Source organism: Adiantum capillus-veneris, chromosome 22 (assembly GCF_014529385.1).
Source record: "Adiantum capillus-veneris isolate H3 chromosome 22, ASM1452938v2, whole genome shotgun sequence".
Classification (NCBI taxonomy): domain Eukaryota; kingdom Viridiplantae; phylum Streptophyta; class Polypodiopsida; order Polypodiales; family Pteridaceae; genus Adiantum; species Adiantum capillus-veneris.
The window spans coordinates 15,695,617-15,721,113 of record NC_140952.1 but is presented as its reverse complement, the minus strand read 5'-3'; the positions used below and the strand labels follow the sequence as shown (position 1 = coordinate 15,721,113).

Below are 25,497 nucleotides of genomic sequence, written 5' to 3'. Positions count from 1 at the left end.
TCGTTTTTTGGCGGCGACCAAGCATGAGGAAACTGAATGATAAGCCCGACCCCTTAGAGGACCCCTTAGAGGATGGAGTTCAAAAGTGCAAAGAAGAAATGACCGAAACCATTAACAAAATCAACCCCAACTTATTGGGTACAATAAAAATGCTCGACGAATGCGTGTTGGCCTAAGAAAGCAAGATAACTACACTGGGAGATCGTGTGATGGCCCAAGATGAAGAGATTGCGTCACTCAAGAGAAAGCTCGCTGAGGCACAATCACGAAATACACTTGAAGAACGAGAATTGCAACCTTCAGTAATAGAAGAGCTCAACACGATCAAAGAGCAAGTGTGAGCCATTAAAGAGGAGGAAGAGCAACACAAAGAAATGACGACCTCTTGGGTGGACGTTATTACAAAAACTCAACGGAAGGCAGATGAGGCTGAGAAATGGATTGAGGTTGCCAAGAAAGGGAAAAGCAAGGAAACAACAATGTCCACACCCACCATAATTAACCTGACACTAGAAGAGGAGCAAAGAAGGTGTGTGCGCTCTCTACATGTGAGAATTTGCGGCCTTAAAGACAAAGATAATGTGGACGAAGAGGTAAAAGAACTCATAGCTTTGATGGGGGTTCATGAGCGGATACACTCAAAAGCTTGGAGAGTGGGCAACAAGAAAAATGGGAGCAAGGGGAAACATCGAAAGAAAGGGCACTCATCCTTCGTTTTTCCTCCATGGAAGCGAAGGACTTTTTGAAGAAGAGACCAACTCTTAAGAAAATGGGCATCTTTCTCGGGGATGATCTTACCCTCTCACAGATCGCTCATATGTAGGAGGTAATGCCAGAGATTAGAGCGGCAAGAGAAAAAGGTAAGATTACTTTTTACCGAGATGGAAGAGTGGTGATATTGGACCCACTCTCCACATGATGGTGTGAGACCTATGAGACCACACTCAAAGTTGCTACCTGGAATTGTAATGGATCTATGCATCTGGATGTGGGTGCTTTTGAGGAAATTTTTAGTGGGAGAGACATCATTTTCTTAGCTCGAGGGGATGAGCAAGCTAGGTACATGTGGGTGAGATTGAGAGCAGAGACAGGCATATATCTTTACATTGCTATTTGCTACTTTCCTTCGAGTACGTCAATGTATACACCACCCAGAAGACAGTCCCCCTTTTCTATTTTGGATGATGACATCTGGGAGTTCTCTAGAGATGGTGACATCATCATTCTAGGGGACTTCAATGCTAGGACTACCCATCATTAGACATGATACTTCAGAGGAGATATTGAGAGAGCTGGATGTTGCAGAGACAGGCCTATTTAGACTATCATAGGATTGGGAACATATTGAGTATGGACGACACTTGATAGTCATGGGGATTGCACATAGAATGGTCATCTTGAATGGCCTACAGAGATTTCCCGATGCGGAGGGTTTTACATGCTTTCCACACAGACATGGAGCCAACACAGTGGATTATGTCATGGCACAGCCGAGTCTCATCTCTAGTATCCAGGATCTCATGGTTGGATCCAGACCTCTTGGTGTGACAGTGGATCCTGCTCTTGTATCACTGACCATCTCTTTTCAGTTTAGTGTAGCACATAGGTCACTAGCACCAGCCCTACTCCTACACCTTCACGTGGGAGACGGACTCTGTATACATAGATAGGATCTACAGACGTCTGTGCACTGAGGAGCCAGGGCGTCCTCTAGAGGAGCTTACTACTATATTGACACAGACATTACATGATGCAGCGGCAAAGGCATACCCACATACCCAGCCTGAGCAGCCGTCGTTCTGGGAGCATGCCCCAGAACAGCTGGTATGATGAGGAATGCCGCGAGACTAAAGACTTCGGAGGGAGGTTCTTTTGGGGGACATCCCTCACAGACAGTCACAGATTGACTTTCGGCGCCTAGTGTGGTGGAAGAAGAGGGCATTTTTGGCTTGCCTAGAGCAGGACCTATACCAGCTATTCTTGAGTCAGGACTCACGTGAGGCATGGCAGCTCTTTCATGAGCACCCCCCCCCCCCCCCCCCCTCCTTTAGCATCTTCTCCAGTTTACGAGGGACGGTTTTGTGACGAGGTCCAGATACATGGATACCCACTTGTCTCATGCGATACGGTGTGCTATTGGCCAGGTACGCACATCTTCACACCGGTTGCGGATCGAGAGTGGGAGATACAGTGGAGTACCAGCAGAGGCCAGGACATGCTCTCTGTGTGACATGGAGCCTGAGACAGAGTTACACTACACATGCCACTGCCTCGTCTACCAGGCGGCTCCACTGCTTGTTCAGAGAGGGCTTTGGACCACTCTCCAAAGTCATTAGGTACGAAGATCAGAGATTCCCGGGTTTGTTTTTGTTGGAGCTGTGCAAACACAAAGAGAGCCTGATGAGAGGAGAGGCCAGCCAGTCTCAAAGACACATCATAGACATCTTTAAAGCAGACACTCGACACCCGGAGGAGCTACTACCTCAGTAGATCTTGTCGCCTCACATTAGAGACACATTGATCGACCGAGCGACTGAGCTGGGGAGATCCAGACGCCCACGACTGCGGAGGACTACACAACATCGACGGAGGCTACATCAGAGGATTCGGATCACTTTGGCCCGACATGCACAACGCCTGGTCAGACTCCTGACCATGGAGGAGATTGATGAGATCCGTTAGCGACCGATGTTGGATCTCTTGTGACTTGTGATTTAGCTGCTTAGTTCACACCTACCAGTTTAGGATTCCATAGTATTTTTATTTTATCATTTCATTTTATTACTTTGACTTTGTTAATTGTATCAGATCCACCACATTGTAATGCTCTGGTCTCATAGGTCATTTTGGCCTTTTGAAGACGTTAATATAACATTTCATTCATTTCATCTCTCTCTCTCTCTCTCTCTCTCTCTCTCACACACACACACACACACACACACACACACACACACACACACACACACACTCTCATTGATACACAGAGGACATGTGTGACTCGTTAATAGGAGTTGGGGTAGAAAATAGCTTTTTACAAAAATCTAATTGCCCACATTACTAATGAGACACATGGATTCATGTCTCTAGGGGCTTCGATGTGTCAAAGGACAACTCACAGCTCCTTCATTAGCTGCAGATAGAAAGAGGTTGAAATAATTTCAGCAAAAACGTTTCAGCCCCGAAACGTTTCATAGCTGTATGTATGTATGTATGTATGTGTGTGTATATATATATATATATATATATATATATATAGAGAGAGAGAGAGAGAGAGAGAGAGAGAGAGAGAGAGAGAGAGAGAGAGAGAGAGAGAGAGAGAGAGAGAGAGAGAGAGAGAGAGAGAGAGAGAGAGAGAGAGAGAGAGAGAGAGAGAGATGAAATGAAATAAAATGTTATATGTAAGGTGCAGCGGAATGAATGTTTGAACTTTGCTCAAGATGAGTGCTCCGAACTGTGCTCAAGGTTCCTTTTGTTCTTATGGAAGGGAGAGCCTTCCGTTCTTAATGAGAGAGTGCAATGATTACAAACAAAGTGAATGGACACTGTGCGTGCAGGTGTATGAGACTGAGAGATAGAGAAAGAAGAGAGATACGACACCAGAGACGTAAAACCCTCCTCCGAAGGCCCCACTCTCGTCGACGAGAGTGGTCTACTTATGATTGCACAATCGGGTACAAACTAAATGCATGTGCTGATGCAAGTCTAGGCTATGTCGGCGATGACGACGGACCTAAGGGATGAAATCTGCAATCTTTTACCTGTTGTCCAAAAACGCTATGGGCTGAAATCTGCTGTTGTCGAAAACGCTAAGGAAAACGCTGATTCTTTTTTGTTCCCGAGAAAAAGATCCTTCTATTAGTTACTGAAAGTGCCCATAGGGCTACAACCACCTCTTCAAGAGAGGGCTATAACAACCATGATGGGAGACTCTCCCAATGAAAAAACCAGCATATGTACAATGGGGCTAAATCAAGAAATGGGGGGAGGGAAAAGCCACACAGGTGCTCGGTAATGCCATCGGAGTACTCCCTGGACCATGGTGTAAAAAAGCCCAGGACGCCAGAGTCGAAAGAAAGCCTCTCTGCGCTCCCGCATGCGGTCGGAGCTGCTCTATAGTCCCTCAAGCTGTCCTCTGAGAGTATGAATCAGCTCTAGCCAAAAATCGCGAACAGTCTCTGCTGGTGGCAGAGGGCGAGCCTCAAAGATGCGAAAGTAGCGGGCCCGCCAGATGAACCAGAGTGTCAGGCCACTAATGAGCTCCCAACACTCCTCTCTCTCATTGCCTCACTCCTGTGGAGTAAGCTCTGTAGCAGGCTAGAGTGTAGGTCGCCCCTCCTGCATCACTATCATCCGGCTGGTGGCAGATAGCTCAAATTGAAGTGCCGGGCCTGTGAGGGTGGACCAAGCCGTTGCTCCCCAAGTGTACTGTCGAGCCGTGGAGAGAGCAGGCATCGGCCGAAGAACTCTTAGCCACACCTGCTGTGAGGATTCTAGGTGCTAATCCTTAATTAAGTACTTAAACTCATGATTAAGACTTAAGAAACTTCAATTGTACTCGAGACAAGACTTAAAGGACTCTGTGTTGGATTGATTGAATGTGTGATACAAGGGCTCCTTATATAGGAGACGAAGAGACATAAATGAAAAGACACGTCTCTTGATGAAGAGACATGACTTTACACGTAAAGACACATCCTTTCGGCGAAGAGCTGCAACCATTGGGCGAAGAGTCGCACCCATAGAGCAAAGGGGTGTGACCAGTCGTCGAAGGAGTGTGGCTTTTGGCGAAGAGACACGTCCTATGGGCGAAGGGGTGTGACCATCCAAGCACAGGGGTCCTCCTTGGCATGGCACTTCGCGTATCTGCAACTAGGAGTAGATGTATTGCTGTTAACATAGTCACAATTGTGACATTCCCTCCCATTAAAATGAGAGCCCGTGTCAAAGAAATGACTTCTGATGTTGATAGAACTTTGGAAAAGCATTGAATCTTCGAAAATCTTCAATCTTTGAGTTATCTAAAATCTTTGTCTTTAACCTTTGCCTCTTCTGAAACCTTTTTGCTTTGACTGCTAAATCCCATGTCATGGCATTATTCAAAGACTTTTTAGAGCAATCTGGTTTAATCAGGTTGACTGCACCAAGAGATTGATCTTCAAAATCTTTCGTGCGATGTAAGATTTTTGGTTCAAAATCTTCCAGTAATTGCGAAATATTTGGGGAAGAGGAAATCTTCTCAAGGTACTCTTCAGATGGGGTGACTTCAACTTTAGTAATCTCTAGAGAGGATTTTGGCTTGAGACTGTAATCATCTTCCAATAACGAATCCCAAAATTCTTCAGAATCATCTTCTGGAATTGTAACTTCATGACTTGTAATTGGCATATCATCATCCAGTAAAGAATCAAAGAAAGCATAGTCGTCTTCAAATTTGGAATCTGCAACTATATCTTTATCTTTGCTTCATCAATTGATTCAGGAGAAGTTAATGAATTCAAAAATTCATCAATAATAATATCTGCATCTGCATCGGAAATCATATTCTCTTCATAATCCACTGTATCATGCTGTTTGACTTGTACACGTGAAGCTTGAATCACTCTTTCCACATGAGAAAGCCCGTGTAAAGTTAATTCTCGTCCATCTTTGAACAAATTGATAGTATGTCCGCGAAAGCTAATTGTTGGATCATATTGGAATAACCAATGCTGACCAAGAATCATGTCGTAATAAGATAAAGGCATGACTTCAAAATCCAATTGATCTGCATAAGTTTGAATCTCGAACTGCAACTGTCGAACTGTCTGATCACAAGTCAAAATTGATCCATCTGCTAATTCCACATCATATAAGTGAGATGTCTTCTGAGTTGGTAAGCCAAGCTGTTGAACTATCTGAGTGCTGACAAAATTATTGGAGCATCTGCTGTCTACCAAAATATTGATGGAACGACCATTGAGTGTTCCAAGAAGGCTCAAAACTTGCTTTGCGAGAGGCTCCAAAACTGAAGAATTGCACTGAGCATGCTTCATAAGAATACTCGTATCTTCTGAGACACGAATCGTATTGACCATTGATTTTCCTTTATCCTTAGCAGAATCTGGTTGTTCAGAATTCGATGATGTTTCTGCGTTGGAATTTCTTTTCAAATTAGACGGATTTGGTCTCTTTGGACATTAATACCATCTATGGTCACCACTGCAAATTGTACATAATCCTTCCTTCTTTGAAGTCGAAGATCCATTTGACGAAGAGCCTTGCTGAGTATTGAAATGTCGATCTTGAGAAAAATCACGTTCTTTACCACGATCAAGTGGAGGAACATGTGAAGAAGATCTGCTTTCAGATTCTCACTTTGGCTATAGTTGTCTCTACGATCGCACTGTGAAAAGCGAGCGCTATTTGAAGATCTGTTACCAGGGAGAACATTCCGTGTAGGGCGCTGATTATCGCCAAGACGCTCCACATAGGCAATTGCAGCATCCAAAGTGGTAGGGTTGTATTTGTGCACATCATCCTTCAGGTTGGGTTCGAGTCCGTCGATAAAGCTGTGAAGTTTATCAGAGGGACTAAGGGTCTCTATCTCCAGAGTTAGTCTTTGGAACTCTGTGATGTACGCGGCCAAGGAATCTGTCTGGTTCAGGCGGCGAAGAGAGGACCGGGCATGAAAATCCGCATTGGCAGGTTCGAACGCCTTGCGAATAGCACGCCGGAATTTATCCCAAGAAGGTGTGTGTTTACCATCAGCAACCCGTCGTTGCCACCAAAGAAATGCTGTGTCCTTGAGCACAGAACTAGCAAGTGCAACTTTTTTACTCTCGACCAAGTCCGTGTTCGATAAGTAAATCTCCATTTTGAACAGCCATTGGTCCAGCACGCGCTTGTCGCGGCGACCATTATACGGTTCCGGCAGTTTAACATCAAGCTTCTTCTTTTGTGCAGCATTAAAAATTTTATAAAGTAATTGAAGTTCGCGATTGTCTATCTCTTCAGTTGGATCTGGTTCGTTTGGTTTGTCCACTGAAGCTTCGGAAGAATGTGTTGAAGATGCTGCATTAGTAGTTCGAGAAACAGTAGGTCGACTTCGAGAAGTGTTTTCTATGTGCATCTCATCCAAGCGAGTGTGAAGTGATGCGAGGCTTATGGAAAGTGTGGCCATTTGCTCCTTGATAAGCGTAAGGGCATCGTCAGATTGACCACCTCCGTCCTGAGAATTTGGCATGGTTACGCCTCAAAAGGAACTCTTGAATAGATGTAGATTCTGGTTCGGGAACAGGTTCTGGGAATGTCTGCGGGAATTTCCGGAACTCGAATGGATTCGGGAACGGGCGCAGGAGTAGATTCTGGCAGAATGGGATTCTCTGGGAGAATTTCTTCTTGCACTTCGTCTACGTACGACAAGTACGGAACGGGAACATCGTAAGCGTCATCCTCCATGAAGAGTGCGAGATTGACGCGCAGAAATCACCGCAAGGGAGTGTGTGTGCCGGAAAGCCAGCGTTGGAGATTTGCCGTAAGAATGATTCGTTGCTGTCCATGTTTTTTTTAAAATATAACCTTTGGTAAATTAAACCAACTGACTTTGGGCGGCCGGTCAAACTTTGGGCGGACAGAAACTTTAATAAGTTAAAGTAAGTATAAGCTTTCCACCAACGTAATATTTTTGTTGCTGTAGCGTAACGTTTCAGAGAATCCAGCAATCAATAATCAGCCAACGAAGAGGTTCAGAAGGTAGCGTTTCAGCCCAGCGTTAAGGCAGCGTTTCAGATTTCAGCCTGACACTATGTGGGGAAAGGGTGCGCTAGTGAAGGGGCAAACCAGCAGCTAGCGTGTGAACTTTCAGCCCAATTGTGTACGGATAGTCCCGATTGGCAAGCGGCAGCACTGAATCATGAAGAGGCATGGCGAAGAGGCAAGCCTATGCAGGAAGGGGCAAGACTGAGAGAGTGCGGCTGTTCGCGAAGGGACTTCCGCGTACAAAGAGTCATGGCGAAGGGTGTCACCGAAGAGGCAAGTCACCCACGATTTTGTTTGCTTGCTGTTTGTGTTGGACCGGCTGAGATTCACAGCAAAATTCGCAAAGGGGTGCACTTGGTGACTCTGAAGCCTTCACACCCGAGGAGAGACTCCAATACAACTTCACACATAATTGGTACTTATGTAGTTAGTATCAGGATAACAAATACCATGTTACCTGATACCATCGGAGAAGAGATTGAATTCCATCTTTCTTCTGCTTCCATACAACTCCGGGTAGGGGGTAGAGGGTAGCGGCGAGGGTGAGAGGCTCACAACCTTCGGGTCCCGGAAAAAAATTGCTCTGATACCACTGTGAGGATTCTAGGTGCTAATCCTTAATCAAGTACTTAAAACTCATGATTAAGACTTAAGAAACTTCAACTGTACTCGAGACAAGACTCAGAAGACTCTGTGTTGGATTGATTGAATGTGTGATACAAGGGCTCCTTATATAGGAGACGAAGAGACATAAATGAAAAGACACGTCTCTTGGTGAAGAGACATGACTTTACACGTAAAGACACATCCTTTCGGCGAAGAGCTGCAACCATTGGGCGAAGAGCGAAGGGGTGTGACCAGTCGTCGAAGGAGTGTGGCTTTTGGCAAAGAGACACGTCCTTTGGGCGAAGGGGTGTGACCATCCAAGCGCAGGGGTCCTCCTTGGCATGGCACTTCGCATATCTGCAACTAGGAGTAGATGTATTGCTGTTAACATAGTCACAATCGTGACACCTCCTGGGCCGAGGGACAGTCCCAAAGACAGTGAAGCCGACTCTCCACGAGATGGTCACAAGCTGCACATGCGGTCGAGAGACCACTATGCACTAGCCAGCTTCCAACTGCTGTAGCTCTATGTGCGACCAGCCACTGAATCAAGGTGACTCGTCTCGGCTGTCTGGAGTCCCACAACCTCTCCCAGAAGGCTGCCAAGAACTCAGTTGTGAGACCCTCCTCTTGCCAATGAGGTGCTGCAGCGGGGCGGGCCTCTCTCTGTGCTGCTAGTATATGACGTCCCAGTCGAACAATGTACTGAAAGAAAGGGACTCCTAGGTGGTCTGCAGAAGAGAAGGGGTCCTTCCAGAGCCACTCGCCAAGATCCCACTGTACTCGTGCCAGTGGACAACACTCCCAAGCCCACAGCCTCCGGGTCAGGATCTATGACACAAGTCCTCCCACAGATGCCCACTACTCGGATCCTCTGAAAACAACACTCTGCCACCTGCGGGGCCTCTATTGCAACTCGCTGAAGACGTCCCCCACCCTGATTCTTGAAGAAAAGGGAGGGAACAGTCTTTGAGCAGGCCGTGACGGAGATGAGAACCTCCAGTTGTGTGAAGGCTCCCATCCACGTGGGTGCTATTGGCTCGAGAAGCGTGAGCCACTCAGCTGGAACTGCCTCTGAGATGTCCTGGCACATGCTCTGCACCCCTCTCATGCTCTGTAGCTGGAAACCCTGCACCTCCTCTGACAAGCCTGTGAACTCTAACTAGTCACCTAAAGAGCGCGTTGGACCCGCTGCCATGGGACCCCATGAAACATGAGGCCGACTACCAACCAAGTGGCCTCTCTGAGTGCTGACCATGGGGTTCCAGACAAGGGGCTGCCGTATGCGCTCCTCCGTGCAAGTCGGCTGTCTCTGCTCCAGGCCTCGCCGCAAGAGCTCCCAAGAGCGAAGCAAACTCACAGCAAAGCGGTCCTCCAGTCTCCTGCTCAAACCAACTCTGTGCATCTCTGTGAAGATCCATATGGTCGAAGGTTGCCAGGGGCCTCTTGCCTGAGGCACCCTAGCACGAAGCCGCTGTAGCAAGAACTCCTTCCAGGGCTCCTCACCTGGAAGAAGTCCTCTGACGATGAACTTCCCAAGAAGGGCTCTACTCTGCTGTGCTTGGTCAATGATCCCAAGCCCTCCCTGTGAACAAGGAAGAGTGATGACCTGTCAAGCCACTTTGGCTCAGGCTATCTGAGTGTCACGTCCTGACCAAAGGAAGTTCCTGATCAGCCTCTCTACCTGGCTGATACAAGAACTCGAGAAGATCCAGCAAGAAGTGATGTACCACATAGTCGCCAACAACACCTGGTTGGCCACTACTACTCTGCCAGCCAAAGAAAGTCGTGCTGAGCTCCAATGTAACAACTTTCTCTTGATAGACAAGAGAAGGGGAGCAATCTGCTGCTCAGGAGACAAGTCCAAACCAACCTGACAACCCAAGTACCGAACTGCAGTCCCTGGGGGAATCCACCTAAAACCCTCTCCTGGCATCCAATCGGGTACAGGAGCACTACCAACCGAGAAAGCCACTGTCTTTCTCCAGTTGATCAGTGCGCCCGATGCACAACAAAAGGTCTCCAAGCAAAACGCTGATTCTGCTGGTCTTTAGGGCTGAAAAACTGCATCTTATGTAGGGCTGAAAACTGATGATCTTTGGGATGAATCTGCTACTCTTTTAGGGCTGAATCTGCAGGTGCTTCATGGCTGAAAAACGCTGCATGGCTGAGGTTGTATCTGTTGAAAACTATAATCGCCAGTGTCTCCAAAAACGCTAGGACTGCCATCTGGAAACGGTAGGTGCTGGGACTTCTTGTGGTGAAGGTCTTCATGATGAAAATGCTAGGCTGATGCAGATGAGGGTGATGATGCTTGATGATGCAAAACGCTAGGTGCTTAGTCTTGCTTGGAGTGGAGAACCGCCAAGGTCTTGCTTGAGAAGTTGCCTACTGAGCTTGGCTCCTGTTGCCTCTTCTGCCATTTAGTGCTAGTCTAGGTTTGCTTATATACAAACTTACTCAATTTGCCCTACCTACTTTTCAACAAAAGTCACTTAAAAATAATAAGTGAAAAATGTCAAAAATAGGGAAAATAGGCTAAATGCACTGGAAAATTCCCCTGAAGGATTCTGATGGATTCTGATGGGAATGCTTATGATCATGTTGTGTGCAACTAGAGGATATGCATCTACACTAAGTGTATGGACATGCACGGTCTGCGAACAGACTCACAAAAGTGCCAGATCACTTCTAAATCTAGACTGACTAGACTGATTGAACCCTTGTCGTGCTATAGCTTGTCCACGGACACATAGGGTTGGATGTGTCACGTGACATCCCCTCCTTTTTCAAAGTGAGGTACTGGTACCGAACTGTATGGCATCGAGGGAGATCACCGGTAGCATCCGGAATCCTGGAAGGGACTCTTCGCCGGCCCACTCTGATGTGTGGGTCGTGCAATACTTGAACTTCATAAAGGTCTGCAACGCTTGCTTCTTTGGGCCGCGCCGAAAGCGACACAAAGTCTTCTGTGGCTCCTTCGATGCTTCAACTTCGTCTAGAGTCATGTTTCTTTCTTCTTCAAGAATCTCCATGGCTGAAAATTCTTGAAACCATTTCCAACACAAAACCATGAACATACCTATTCCATGTAAAGTGAGTGGAAAAAATCCTGTCTGCCTCAAAGACTGTGCATGCAATGTAGATGAACAAAGAGACGGAGTGCCAAACCGTTCACCACATACACGCAAACAATGAGATCGAATCTTTCTCTTATGATCTAAAGCAATCAACTGTGGCAATTCTAAACGGAAATGCCCATGCTTGGTGCTCATACTTTCGTGTGCTCTTACTACAACTGTGTCATGCCAAGGAAGAGACATGGAACGTGACTTCCTTACATACATACTTTTCAGGTTTTCATGAAAAATCCGCATACATTTGAGTGAAACGTGCTCAACGTACAATATGTTGTGCCTAATAAAAGGGATCACATAAAGACGCTGACTAAAATACAAGAAACGATCACGAATGAAACACTCGAACAATGCGTGCGTATCAATCATGCGAACACATAATACTTCCTGTGAGGGTTCTTGAGACCTACACTCGAGAGCCAAGATTGGTTCTTCCTGAAGGGGTTCTTTCTGAGGAGGTTATTTAGACCTTGACTCGAGAGCCAAGATCGGTTCTTCGTGATTGATCGAATGTGCAACTAGGTTAGCTTCGCTAGAAAAAGCATCAACTAACTCATCATCCTTGTGAACAATCACATCATCTTCATGCAAATCATCATGCTTGTGAGAAATCACATCTTGATCATGCGAATCATCATGCTTGTGAGAAATCACATCTTGATCATGCACATCATCATGCTTGTCATTGTCATCTAAATCATCATGCAAATCATTGCCATTCAAATCATCATGCTCATCATTATCATTCAAATAAGCATGCTTCTCATAATCATGCAAATCCTGTGTGTCATGCTTGGGAGAAGAAGGGACTGAGAGAGTCTCCGTCTCCTAAATATCTTGCATCTGTGCCTGCACTTGAGAAAAGAGTCGCAAGAACTCTTGCATGTGTCGGTTTCTCTGTTCGGCCGCCACGCACGCTCGCTCACGCTCACGCTCACGCTCACGCTCACGCTCAAAGGCTACCATTCTTTCTTGGTGTTTGTGCTCCATTTCTGCTTTTCTTTCTGCTCTGCTTTTTGCGTGTCTGCGTTCCATTTCTGCCATTCTTTCTGCATTTCTTGCTTCGCGTTCTAACTTCCTTTCCATAAACATCTGGTCCAACTCCTGTAACAGACTTGGACACTCCAAGTCAAGAATCAACCGCGACAGCACCAAATAACCACTTCAAAACAATTTACAGATCACAATAGATTTGCAATGGCCCGGCGGAGTTCCGTGCTTGGAGATATTGGCCCCAAAGACTGGCGCCCCTTTCGGTATTTCTTTTTGTATTAATCAATCATCAAAGTACAAGAGTTTCACTCTCAGACTCTGCGTCTAGATGCTCTGAGAAGTGAGGCCCTCACCACTAATTTAAAGGTACAAGGGATGCCCAAAAGCAGAGCCCCAAAAGATTTTAAAATAAAAAGCATCAGTTCTCTCTCTCTCTCTCTTAGAGAGTCTCTTTTTTTTAATAAAAAAAGCAAGTTCTCTCTCTTTCTCATGGCATGGAGAAAAAGCAAGATTCGGGTCGCTCATCATTAAAAAAAAAAAAAAGTTTTTTTTTTTGCCTCCGCGATTTCTGGAAATTAGGGTTTTTGGTAGAAATTAGGGTTTGCAGGAATTTTAGGGTTTCTGGCAGAAATTAGGGTTTCTGCTGTCCGCCACATCATCACTTTGTGACATACCCCCCTCTTGAAAGCATTGTAATCGACCGCGATTACGCCTGCAAAACCGACAAAAGCCATAAACCGTCTTAGCAGACACTGACTGTTAGTACCTACGTACTAGGAACACACATGTAGCACATGTACAAAATCGACAGTCACATCACACGACATCACAGGACATCACCAGACATCACAGGACATCACATGACATCCAACATTCATTCGGATCTTAGACCATGATTTATCGGCAATGTAGCTAGCAATCACATCTAGGTCTAATCGGGACCTCATCGATGTCTGATTGACTAACCCCTATTGCAACCATGTCTATTCGAGATCAATCAGACCAAAATGCTGCAGTCATTTCGGCTATCAGTTCCTGCACTCAAAAGAAGTCAAGAACAAATCAGTATCATTATTAGGAATTCCATTTCATAAAGTCATCCAGGAGAATACTGTCAGCTCTCAGTATCCCTGAAGCTCAAAGAGACATCAGTGACTTTAGTATCAAAATCGAGGCATCTGTTGACAAGGGAGCGGAGTGACTCCCCTCTTGTGCATCCCACTGCACCAGATCTCCGGCGAAGCTGAATTTCTGGGTTCTGTTTGGAGTAGACTATGCTAAACCAAAACATCGAGGTAAAGTTTCACAATCCGAGGAGTATCTGCTAGGTCCTCCTCCTCCATCCACTTCGCATCAAATGCAGGAAAGTTCTTGAACTGAACCAAGAACCGCCTTCGGACTTTACCTTTCTTCGTATCGTTATGTGCCAAAATCTGTTCAGGAACAAGGATCTCCTCGTTTTCTTCCACTTCGGGTTGCTCATCAGGCTCCCCATCATCAGGCACATCACCCTTAACAGGGATCAAGAGACTCACATGCAATGCATTATGAATCCTCCAAGTATCTGGCAGTTCCAATCGGAAGGAGACATCTTTTATCTTGTCAGTGATCTGGAAAGGTCCGTAGTATCGCATACTAAGCTTTGGAAAAAGCCTCTCCTTTCCCTTTTTCTTTCTTAGGCGTGCCTTCTCAAAAGTAAGAGCACCCAATCATCCTCCTTCAGTTTCAACTTGCGACGATGGCGATCCGCTGCCTTTTTCTGTCGTTCTTGAGACTCCTGCAAAGTCTCGTGAACCTTGGCAAAAGCCGTATCCAAATCTTGCGAATATTCATCCGCTTCAAATATCTAATCTTCATGCTCAGGAAGGATGGAACCTTAGCAGCACTTTCAACAATCTCACATGGCGTCTTCCCCGTCGAAGAGTGTATCGTGTTATTGTAGGCAATTTCCACCAAAGGTAAGTTCTTTTTCCATTGAGTCTTCTGATCCGAGATACAAGACTTCAATAAATCTAAAATCATTGAATTGGCAATCTCAAATTGCCCGTCAGTCTGCAAGTGGAACGATGACGAGAAGTGCAACTGCGTGCCAATGTTCTCCCAAATTGCCTTCCAAAACAAACTCATAAATCTGGGGTCTCTGTCGGAGACTATCGTCTCAGACGTGCCATGTAATCGGAAAATCATCGTGATCTTTCTGTGTTCTCGAGAGATCAAAAATGAAATCCATTGCAATACTTTCCCATGGGTGGGTGGGTATGGGTAAAGGCTGTAACAATCCCTGTGTCTTATGCCTGTCAAACTTGACCTTCTGGCGTACCAAGCAACTGCGCACAAACTCTTCCACATCCTTTTTGAGTCTTGGCCCAAAGAAGTATCTCTCTACCCCCTTCATGGTGGTAGCAATGCCGCGGTGACCCGTAAAAGGTGGACAGTGGCATTCAGTCATAACCTTATCCCTCAGCGGCTGTGTAACGCACAACATAGTCTTTTTCATCAAGTAGCCTTCCCGAAGGGAGTATCCAGCTACTGTCTCCCCATCCCGTATCCGTGTGAAAATATCTGCAAAATCTGTACCTGTGGCATACTGATCGACCATATCCTCGAAGCTCCTATGATGTATCGCGGAAACAGCTAGAACCAACGGTTTCCGAGACAAAGCATCTGCCACCACATCCTTCTGTCCCTGCACATGGACAATCTGGAAGTGGAACTGTGACAAGATGTTCGCCCACCGCATCTGCTTTTCCGAAAGCTGCTTCTGTGAGAAGAAGTAGCGTAAACTCTGATGGTCTGTAAAGACAGTAAAATCCGCTCCGAGTAGGTAATGCCGCCACTGAGTAAGAGCATGGATAACTGCCAAAAGCTCTTTCTCATAGATCTGTGCTGTCATCTCCGGCCTAGAGAACAAACGGCTCTCGTAAGCTATGACATGGCCTTCTTGCATCAAGGCCGCACCCAGACTACGACCACAAGCATCACAATATACTTCAAATGACTTCTGCAAGTCCGGCAAAGTCAAAATAGGTCCCGTAGTCAATTTCTCTTTCAATGTCCGAAAGGCAGTCACCTCTGTGGGTCCCCACGAAAAAGGTACTCCTTTCTGTGTCAAGGTATGCAAAGGGGAAGCAATCTCTACAAACTTTCGTATGAACCGCCTGTAGTACGAACACAGTCCCAAGAAGCTTCTAACTTCATGGACATTCCTCAAATCGGGCCAATCACGGATAGTCTCTATCTTGGCCGGGTCCATTTGCACTCCTGCTGCTGACACAATGTGTCCCAAAAAATGTATCTCTGGTAGGAAAAATTCACTTTTCTTTGCATTAATCACTAACGTGTGATCTCGTAATGCCTGAAAGATTTGAAGCAGATGATCTTTGTGTTCTGCCTCATTCTTGGAGAAAACAATGATGTCGTCAAAGAAAGTGCCAACAAATAGCCCGTACTCTCGAAAAATCGTGTCCATCATCCGGTTAAATGTTGCAGGAGCATTGGTTAAGCCAAAAGGCTTACCAAAAACTCAAATAACCCAAAAGTCGTCCGAAAAGCTGTCTTGTAGACGTCTCCCGGCACTATCCTGATCTGATGATATCCACTCTTCAAGTCAATCCTGCTAAAGCACGAGGATCCCTGTAACCTGTCGAGTATATCATCGATCCTAGGAATCGGAAATCTGTTCTTGATGGTGATTTCGTTGAGAGTGCTATAATCGATGCACATTCTCCAAGATCCGTCTTTCTTCAAAACCAACAACACTGGAGAGCAATACGGTGAAGTACTAGGCTGGACAAGACCCTTTTCCAAGAGGTCTTTCACTGGGTTCATAATCTTTTCATTCTATACTCGGCTCACACGGTAAGGTGGCCGATTCGCTGGCGTGCTTCCAAGTATCAGATTAATGGTTTGATCTTCAGGCCCTCTGAAAAGCAATCGGCATGAGTGTGGAGAAAAATCTTGGCATTCTTTTGATCAGGTCAAAACATATTCAACCTTTATCCAGCGTTCAGTTCTCTCCCAAAAGAATGAGTAAGAAACTGAAGTTCATCAAGTACAATCTCTAAGCCCTTCATTTATCAAAGTCGCTTTCTCGGCCCGGTAGTCAACCACGGTGTAGTTCTTGTGGTACAAAGGGATCCTAAGTAGAACGTCACTCGCGTGCCCTGAACACCCCTATCATTGCAAACAAAGTTTGCCAATGCTCGGTGTAATGGCAACATCCCATCCGGATGCCAGTCGAACTACCACCGCCTGTGGCGTCAATCTGTTGGGCGTATTTCCAAATCGAGCCGCCAATTCCAAGTGAAAAGAAGTTGGCCTTGGCTCCTTCAAAAGAGCTTTCTGATCCTTCACTTTGCCCCAAAAGCGGCAAAGTTTGTACTTTCATTCATTTGGTTCAGGTCCCACGCCATGTGGCACCAGTTTTGCTTTTCTATCTGCCTTTTTTGCCACATTCCTCAGCTGCTCTCGAACTCTCAGGCCCGTCGTCGTTCTTATCATTCTGTTCTTTCTGTGCCTTTTTAGGGCACTTCGCGGAGATATGTCCATGTTCCCCGCATCCAAAGCACTTCCCCTCTCTAATGAAGCGAGCTCTCTTCTCAGGAGTCAGCTTGGGTCGTGCATCCTTTTTCTCTGGGTTGCTCTTTTTCTTTCTACTTTCATTCCCAGAAGTCTGTTCGGCTCGTTGTGTCATGGCCTCATCTGTGGGGTAGGTCAAAGCCCCGCTTCGCATGACTCATCAACTCCTAAATAGAAGCTGACTTCTATTCCAAGCAGTGATCTCGGATCTCTATAGGTAGACCCAAGGTAAACCGTTCAATCTGTTCTCTGAACAAGATCTTCTTGAATGAAGAGGCGGGTAGAAAGAGCTCCAGAATCTTTCACAGTAAGTATTTACTGTATCGCTCTTGGTCATCCGAAGATGGTTCCAAGCAGCTCGTATATCTCGTTCAAACTCTTGCATCAACCAAGAAGAAATAAAAAGCCTCTTAAATTTCAACCATGTAACTGGTGCAGTCTTGTTTAAAGGAAGCGTGGACCACCAAGTACGAGCATTCCCCTTAAAGTAAGAGGCAGCTCTCCGAATCTTGGAGTGCTCTGAATAGCGTCCTCCCGCGAAAGCAATGTCAAATTGCTGTATAAAAGACAAAGCCTTCGAAGCATCTGAGTATTTGAAACTTGATCGAGTGGCCACCTTCCTTAAACTCTCGGACTTTCTTGCTTTTATCTTCGAGAAAGTCATACTGGTTAGCTTTGTAAAAAAAATTCTTCTTGTTCGCATAAAACTTTCCGTCATCGGAATCTGAGCTGTCTGTAGACGAGTCCTCAGTAGAACTGTTAGTCTCTGGGCGAGATGTAGCCTTCTTTGCCTTTTTCTTGCCTTTCCGAAGCTTTGTTTCTTGCTTCGCTTTTTTACCTTTTCTGTCTTCTTTGCTCGAATCTAAAGAGCTAGAAGAACTGTCAGAAGAAGAAGAAGAAGAAGAAGAAGAAGAAGAAGAAGAATTGGGTACTCCTTCAAATTGAACACGCTTCTTCTGTTTCTTTGCCTTGTCAAAAGTCGACTGACGACCCAAATAACCTGGAAAGTCAGTGCTTTTCTTCTGCTTTTTGCCCTACTGTTTGGCTTTCTTTTGCGCGTCAAAAAGCTGAGCAATCCGTGCATCAACCACGTTCTCCAGTTCCTTTTCCGTATATTTTCTTGGAGGCAGAAGGTTTCTTGAGAGCGGGTTCGGGAGTGGTGTTGTGGTTCTATGCCACTCCATCTGTACCTCTTCCAAAGAGGTCTGGGTCACATATTTTGCCATCTTCGGGTCCTTGGCAAAATTGAGCATCATCTTTGTTGCATCGCCAATCAATCGACGACGCTCCATCTCTCTTTGCTCCGCCTGAGTAGGCCGAGGCGGGCCATACTCTCTGTCTGAATCTTCGTTGTGGTCCGAGCCCGCATCTCCAGATGCAGAGGGAGTCGACTGATCATTGCCTGAAGCCATAGGTACCGCGGAAAAAAATTTCGGGGATCGGATTTCCCGTAGAAGAGAAATCGGCCGTGCTCTGATACCACTGTAACAGACTTGGACACTCCAAGTCAAGAATCAACCGCGACAGCACCAAATAACCACTTCAAAACAATTCACAGATCACAATAGATTTGCACTGGCTTGGCGGAGTTCCGTGCCTAGAGATATTGGCCCCAAAGACTGGCGCCCCTTTCGGTATTTCTTTTTGTATTAATCAATCATCAAAGTACAAGAGAGCGGTTAGGGTTTTACTCTCAGACTCTGCGTCTAGATGCTCTGAGAAGTGAGGCCCTCACCACTAATTTAAAGGTACAAGGGATGCCCAAAAGCTTTTAAAATAAAAAGCATCAGTTCTCTCTCTCTTAGAGAGTCTCTTTTTTTTATAAAAAAAGCAAGTTCTCTCTCTTTCTCATGGCATGGAGAAAAAGCAAGATTCGCGTCGCTCATCATTGTTTTTTTTTTTTTGCCTCCGCGATTTCTGGAAATTAGGGTTTTTGGTAGAAATTAGGGTTTGCAGGAATTTTAGGGTTTCTGGCAGAAATTAGGGTTTCTGTTGTCCGCCACGTCATCACTTTGTGACAACTCCTCCATAGGAGTTAGTGCAATCCTTGACGTAGATGGGGAAGGGAGAGGGTCGGAAAAACCTCCTGGTGGGGAAAATTCTTCTTCGCCTCTCTCATGCTCATCACCTCCAAGCAAAGTATCCATTCCGCTTCGAGTGATGACCATTCTGAAGTCGTGGGTTCTTGTGGTCTTGGGTTCTTAAGTTCACGAAGTTCTTGGGGTTCTTGAGTTCTTGAGGTTCTTCTTTCGCTTGCAATCTGTGTTTGAGAAGGATCTTCTCTTCACCCGAGTTCTACTCTTTCCACGGGCGCACCCCTTGGTAGCCTTGCGCTCACACCAAGGTTGCTTTTTCCCACCTCACGTCAATTGGCCGGCCGCTAAGTGCACGGTCCGCTCTCAATGAGTGAAAAGAGGCACAAGGGGAGGCTGGACAAGCCCTTCTTTCTTGGGATTCCTGTCACTCTTCAAAAACACGATTAGGAATCGACACGCTCAAGCGAACTTGGGTTCATGCGATCGCAACAAGCAAAAAAATTCTTGTGATTCTTGTGGTTCTTTCATTGAGTGATACAGAACACTGCCAAAGCTCTGATACCAATGTTAGGTGCAGCGGAATGAATGTTTGAACTTTGTTCAAGATGAGTGCTCCGAATTGTGCTCAAGGTTCCTTTTGTTCTTATGGATGGGAGAGCCTTACGTTCTTAATGAGAGGGTGCAATGATTACAAACAAAGTGAATGGACATTTTGCGTGCAAGTGCATGAGACTGAGAGATAGAGAGAGAAGAGAGATACGACACCAGAGACGTTGTAAAACCCTCCTCCGAAGGCCCCACTCTCGTCGGCGAGAGTGGTCTACTTATGATTGCACAATCGGGTACAAATTGAATGCATGTGCTGATGCAAGTCTAGGCTATGTCGGCGATGACGATGGACCTAAGGGCCGAAATTTGCAATCTTTTACCTGCTGCCAAAAATGCTATGGGCTGAAATCTGCTGTTTCCGAAAACTCTAAGGAAAACGCTGATTGTGCTGGTCTTTAGGGCTGAAAAACTGCATCTACTGTAGGGCTGAAAACTGATGATCTTTGGGCTGAATTTGCTACTCTTTTAGGGTTGAATCTGCAGGTGCTTCATGGCTGAAAAACGCTGCATGGCCGAGGTTGTATCTGCTGAAAACTGGAATCGCCAGAGTCTCCAAAAACGCTAGGGCTGCCATCTGGAAACGCTAGGTGCTGGGACTTCTTGCAGTGAAGGTCTTCATGATGAAAACGCCAGGCTGATGCAGATGAGGGCGATGATGCCTGATGATGCAAAACGCTAGGTGCTTAGTCTTGCTTGGAGGGGAGAACCGCCAAGGTCTTGCTTGAGAAGTTACTTGCTGAGCTTGGCTCCTGTTGCCTCTTCTGCCATTTAGTGCTAGTCTAGGTTTGCTTATATACAAACTTACTCAATTTGCCCTACCTACTTTCCAACAAAAGCCACTTAAAAATAATAAGTGAAAAATGTCAAAAATAGGGAAAATGGGCTAAATGCACTGGAAAATTCCCTTGAAGGATTCTGATGGGAATGCTTATGATCATGTTGTGTGCAACTAGAGGATATGCATCTACATTAAGTGTATGGACATGCACGGTCTGCGAACAGACTCACAAAAGTGCCAGATCACTTCTAAATCTAGACTGACTGGACTGATTGAACCCTTGTCGTGTTGTAGCTTGTCCACGGACACATAGGTTTGGATGTGTCACGTGACATTATATTAACGTCTTCGAAAGGCCAAAATGACCTCTTAAGACCAAACTGTTACAAAATTGTGAATCTGATACCATGTTTGGGTACAAAAAGACTAGAACAAAAATATTACTACTACTAGCATATGCACTCTGGATGTCGGAGAGTATGGCTCGAATCCTCTGTTGTAGTCTTCATTGATGCTGTGTAGCCCCTCTCCTCAATCGTGGCCGTCTGGATCTCCGTAGCTCCAAGGCTCGGTCGATGAGAGTGCCAGTAGTGGTCGAATGAGTGTGGGCCGAGCTTTGCAATGATGGCTGCTCCTCTGGCTGTCTCATATCTAGTGAAAAGAAATCTGTAATCTGTCTCTCTCCAATAAAGTGTCTCTATATCCGTGTAACTCAAGTAGATATAGCCCAAGACATCTCTGATCCTCATAACTCATGACCCTAGAGAAAGGACCGAAACCCTCTTTGAATAAGCAGTGGAAAGGGCCTCGAATCTTGTGGTACACTGTGCAATGACATATGTAATGTAGCTCTGTCTTTGGCTCTAGCTGGCATAAGCGGCATATCCTGTTGTTTGCTGGTATCCCTCTGAATCTATGTAAGGTGCAACTGAATGAATGTTGAATTTTGCTCAAGATGAGTGCTCCGAACTGTGCTCAAGGTTCCTTTTACTTACGGAAGGGAGAGCCTTCCGTTCCTTTAGTGAGAGACTGCAAATCACAAACAAAGTGGCAAACAGTGTGAATGAAGGTACTGAGACTGAGAAATAGAGAGAGAAGAATACGACACCAGAATTTTGTCAAACGCTCCTCGAAGGCCCCACTCTCTATGGCGAGAGCGGTCTACCTATGATTGCACAAATCTCTACAATGCTCGGACTTGCCGACGATGAGGACGACGACAAGACGGGTTGGAATCTGAAAATGCTAAGGGCTGAAATCTGCAAATCTTTATTTGCTGAATTCTGACTCTATGTCGGTGATGATGTCGATGACGACGATGCGATGATGACGCGCTGAAAACGCAGATGCTGAAATCTACATTTTCCGGGTGAAAACTGTGAACGACACTGGATCGGACCGTGCGACGAGGATCTGCTGCGGGAAGGTGAGAACTACGAGGTTTGGGGGTTCTACTGCGGGTATTGACTGTTGAAAACTGAAAACGCTAGTGTCCTTGACGATTTTGTTGCGAAGATCTGCAAAAACGCTGATGGTCTCAGGTAGATGCAAAAACGCTAGGGCTGAAAATCTTCCTGCGGTGGGGATCTGCTAATGTTAAGGCTAATCTGTTGTGGTTTTGTCGCCAGGCTGATGCAGATGCAAAAACACTGGCTGATCTGGGTTCTGGATCCAGAAACGCTAGCCCATCTGCTGTGGTGCAAACACGCTAGGTATCTTGGGGTCCTGTCGAGAAGTTGCCTGTGAACACACTGGTTCATGTTACCTCTTCCGCCAGAAAGTGCTAGCGCTAGGTTTCTATTTATACAAACTTAGTAAAATTGCCCAACCTAGTTTCCAAGAAAAGTCACTTAAAAATAATAAGTGAAAAATGTCAAAGTTAGGGAAAATAGGTCTATGCACTGTAAAAATGCTCCTGATGGGTTTAGATGGAAATCTGATGATCATGCTGTGTGCAACCGGAGGATATGCATCTACTCTAAGTGTGTGGACATGCACTGTCTGCGAACAGACTCACAAAAGTGCCATATCACTTCCTATTCTAGACTGACTTCACTGAACTGAACCCTGGTCATGCTGTAGCTTGTCCACGGACACATAGGGTTGGATGTGTCACATGACATCCCCTCATTTTCAAAATGAGGTACTGGTACCGAACTGTATGGCGTCGAGGGAGATCTCCAACAGTGTCTGGAAGCGACACAAAGTCTTCTGTGGCTCCTTCAATGCTTCAACTTCGTCTAGAGTCATGCGTCTACCTTCTTCAAGAATCTTCGAGGCTGAAAATTCCTGAAACTACTTCCAACACAAAAACATGAACATACGCATTCCATGTAAAGTGACTAGAAAAGCTCTTGTCTTCTCTAAAGACTGTGCATGCAATGTAGATGAACATAGGGACGAAGTGCCAAACCGTTCATCAAACACATGCAAACAATGAGATCGAATCTTTTCTTTCTGATCTAAATCATTCAGCTGTGGCAAATCACAATGAAAATGCCTATGCTTAATGCGCAATCCTTCTTGTGCTGTTTCTAAAACTGTGTCATGCCAAGGAAGAGACATGGAATGTGACGTCCTTGAATGCATACTTTTCAGCTTTTCATGAGTAATCTGCATACATCCGTGCTCATTCATAAGCGAATCGTGCTCATCGTACAATATGTCATGCCTATGAAAAGCGATCACATAAGGACGGTGATGTAAATACAGGAAAGCATCACGAATGAAACACTCGAACAATGTGTGCTGACTAATCATTCAAACACAGAATACTTCCTGTGGGGGGTCTTTGGACCTAGGCTCAAGAGTCAAGATCGGTTCTTTGTGATTGATCGAATCTTCCTTTGGGGGTTCTGTGGATCTCAACTCGAAAGCCAAGATCGGTTCTTCGTGATTGATCGAATCTGCAATGAGGTTAGCTTCACTAGAAAAAGTATCCACTAAAGTCTAAACCATCATTCTTGTGAACAATCATATCGTGGTCATACAAATCATCATGCTCGTGAGAAATCACATCTTGATCATCATGCAAATCATCATGCTTGTCAGTGTCATGCAATTCTTCATGCTTATCATCATGCAAATCCTGTGTGTCATGCTTTGGAAAAGAAGAGACTGAGAGAGTTTCCAATCGCTTGCATCTGTGCCGGAATTTGAGAAAAGAATCGGAAAAAGGCTCATGCTCTATGGTTGCCATTCTTTCTTCGTTCTTTCCTTTCGTTGTGCTCATGCTCTATGGCTGCCATTCTTTCTTCGTTCTTTCCTTTCGTTGTGCTCATGCTCTATGGCTGCCATTCTTTCTTCGTGTTCACGCTCTATTTCTGCTTTTCTTGCTTTGCGTTCTAACTTCCTGTCCATCATCATCTTGTCGAAAGCCTCCATAGGAGTTAGTGCAATCCTCGGCGTAGATGGGAAGGGTCGGAAAAACCTCTTGGTGGGGAAAATTCTTCTTCGCCTCTCTCATGCTCATCACCTCCAAGCGAAGTATCCATTCCGCTTCGAGTGATGACCATCCACTGAAGTCGTGGGTTCTTGTGGTCTTGGGTTCTTAAGTTCACGAGGAACTTGGGTTCTTGGGGGTCTTGGGTTCTTGAGGGTCTTGAGGTTCTTGGGTTCTTGAGTTCTTTCGCTTGCAATCTGTGTTAGAGAAGGATCTTCTCTTCACCCGAGTTCTACTCTTTTCCACGAGCGCACCCCTTGGCGGCCTTGCGCTCACACCAAGGTTGCTTTTTCCCACCTCACGTCGATTGGCCGACCGCTAAGTGCACGGTCCGCTCTCAATGAGTGAAAAGAGGCATAAGGGGAGGTTGGACAAGCCCTTCTTTCTTGGGATTCCTGTCACTCTTTAAAAATACGATTAGGTTTCGACACGCCCAAGAGGTCTTGGGTTACGTGCGACGCAACAAGCAGAAAAAATTCTGTGGTTCTTTCCTTGAGTGATACAGAACATTGCCAAAGCTCTGCTCTGATACCAATGTAAGGTGCAACGGAATGAATGTTGAACTTTGCTCAAGATGAGTGCTCCGAACTGTGCTCAAGGTTCCTTTTACTTACGGAAGGGAGAGCCTTCCGTTCCTTTAGTGAGAGAGTGCAAATGATCACAAACAAAGTGACAAACATTGTGAATGAAGGTACTGAGAGAGAGAGAGAGAGAGAGAGAGAGAGAGAGAGAGAGAAGAATACGAGACCAGAATGTTGTCAAACCCTCCTCCGAAGGCCCCTCTCTCTATGGCGAGAGCGGTCTACTTATGATTGCACAAATCTCTACAATGCTTGGACTTGCCGACGATATCGACGACGATGAGACGGGTTGGAATCTGAAAATGCTAAGGGCTGAAATCTGCAAATCTTTATTTGTTGAATTCTGACTCTATGTCGGTGACGATGTTGATGACGACGATGCAACGATGACGCGCTGAAAACGCAGATGCTGAAATCTGAGTTTTCCGGGCCGAAACTGTGAACGACGTTGGATCGGGCCATGCGGCGAGGATCTGTTGCGGGAAGGTGAGATCTGCGAGGTTTGGGGGTTCTACTGCGGGTACTGATTGCTGAAAACTGAAAACACTATTGTCCTTGATGATCCTGTCGCGAAGATCTGCAAAAATGTTGATGGTCTCAGGTAGATGCAAAAACGCTAGGGCTGGAAATCTTCCTGCGGTGGAAATCTGCTAATGTTGGGGCTAATCTGCTGTGGATCTGTCGCCAGGCTGATGCAGATGCAAAAACGTTGGCTGATCTGGGTTCTTGATCCAAAAACGCTAGCCCATCTGCTGTGGTGCAAAAACGCTAGGGATCTCGGGGTTGTGCTGAGAAGTTGCCTGTGAACACACTGGTTCGTGCTGCCTCTTCTGCCAGAAAGTGCTAGCGCTAGGTTTCTATTTATACAAACTTAGTAAAATTGCCCTACCTAGTTTCCAACAAAAGTCACTTAAAAATAATAAGTGAAAAATGTCAAAGTTAAGGAAAATAGGTCTATGCACTGTAAAAATGCTCCTGATGGGTTCAAATGGAAATTTGA

The 25,497-nt window shown here is 45.7% G+C and overlaps 1 protein-coding gene across 1 annotated transcript in view; it reads left to right on the top strand.

The window, feature by feature from the left end:
• LOC147428959 (pre-mRNA-processing protein 40A-like) overlaps positions 1-25,497 on the top strand; it is a 61,292-nt gene that overhangs the window by 19,843 nt on the left and 15,952 nt on the right. The gene's annotated exons all lie outside the window — the stretch shown is intronic.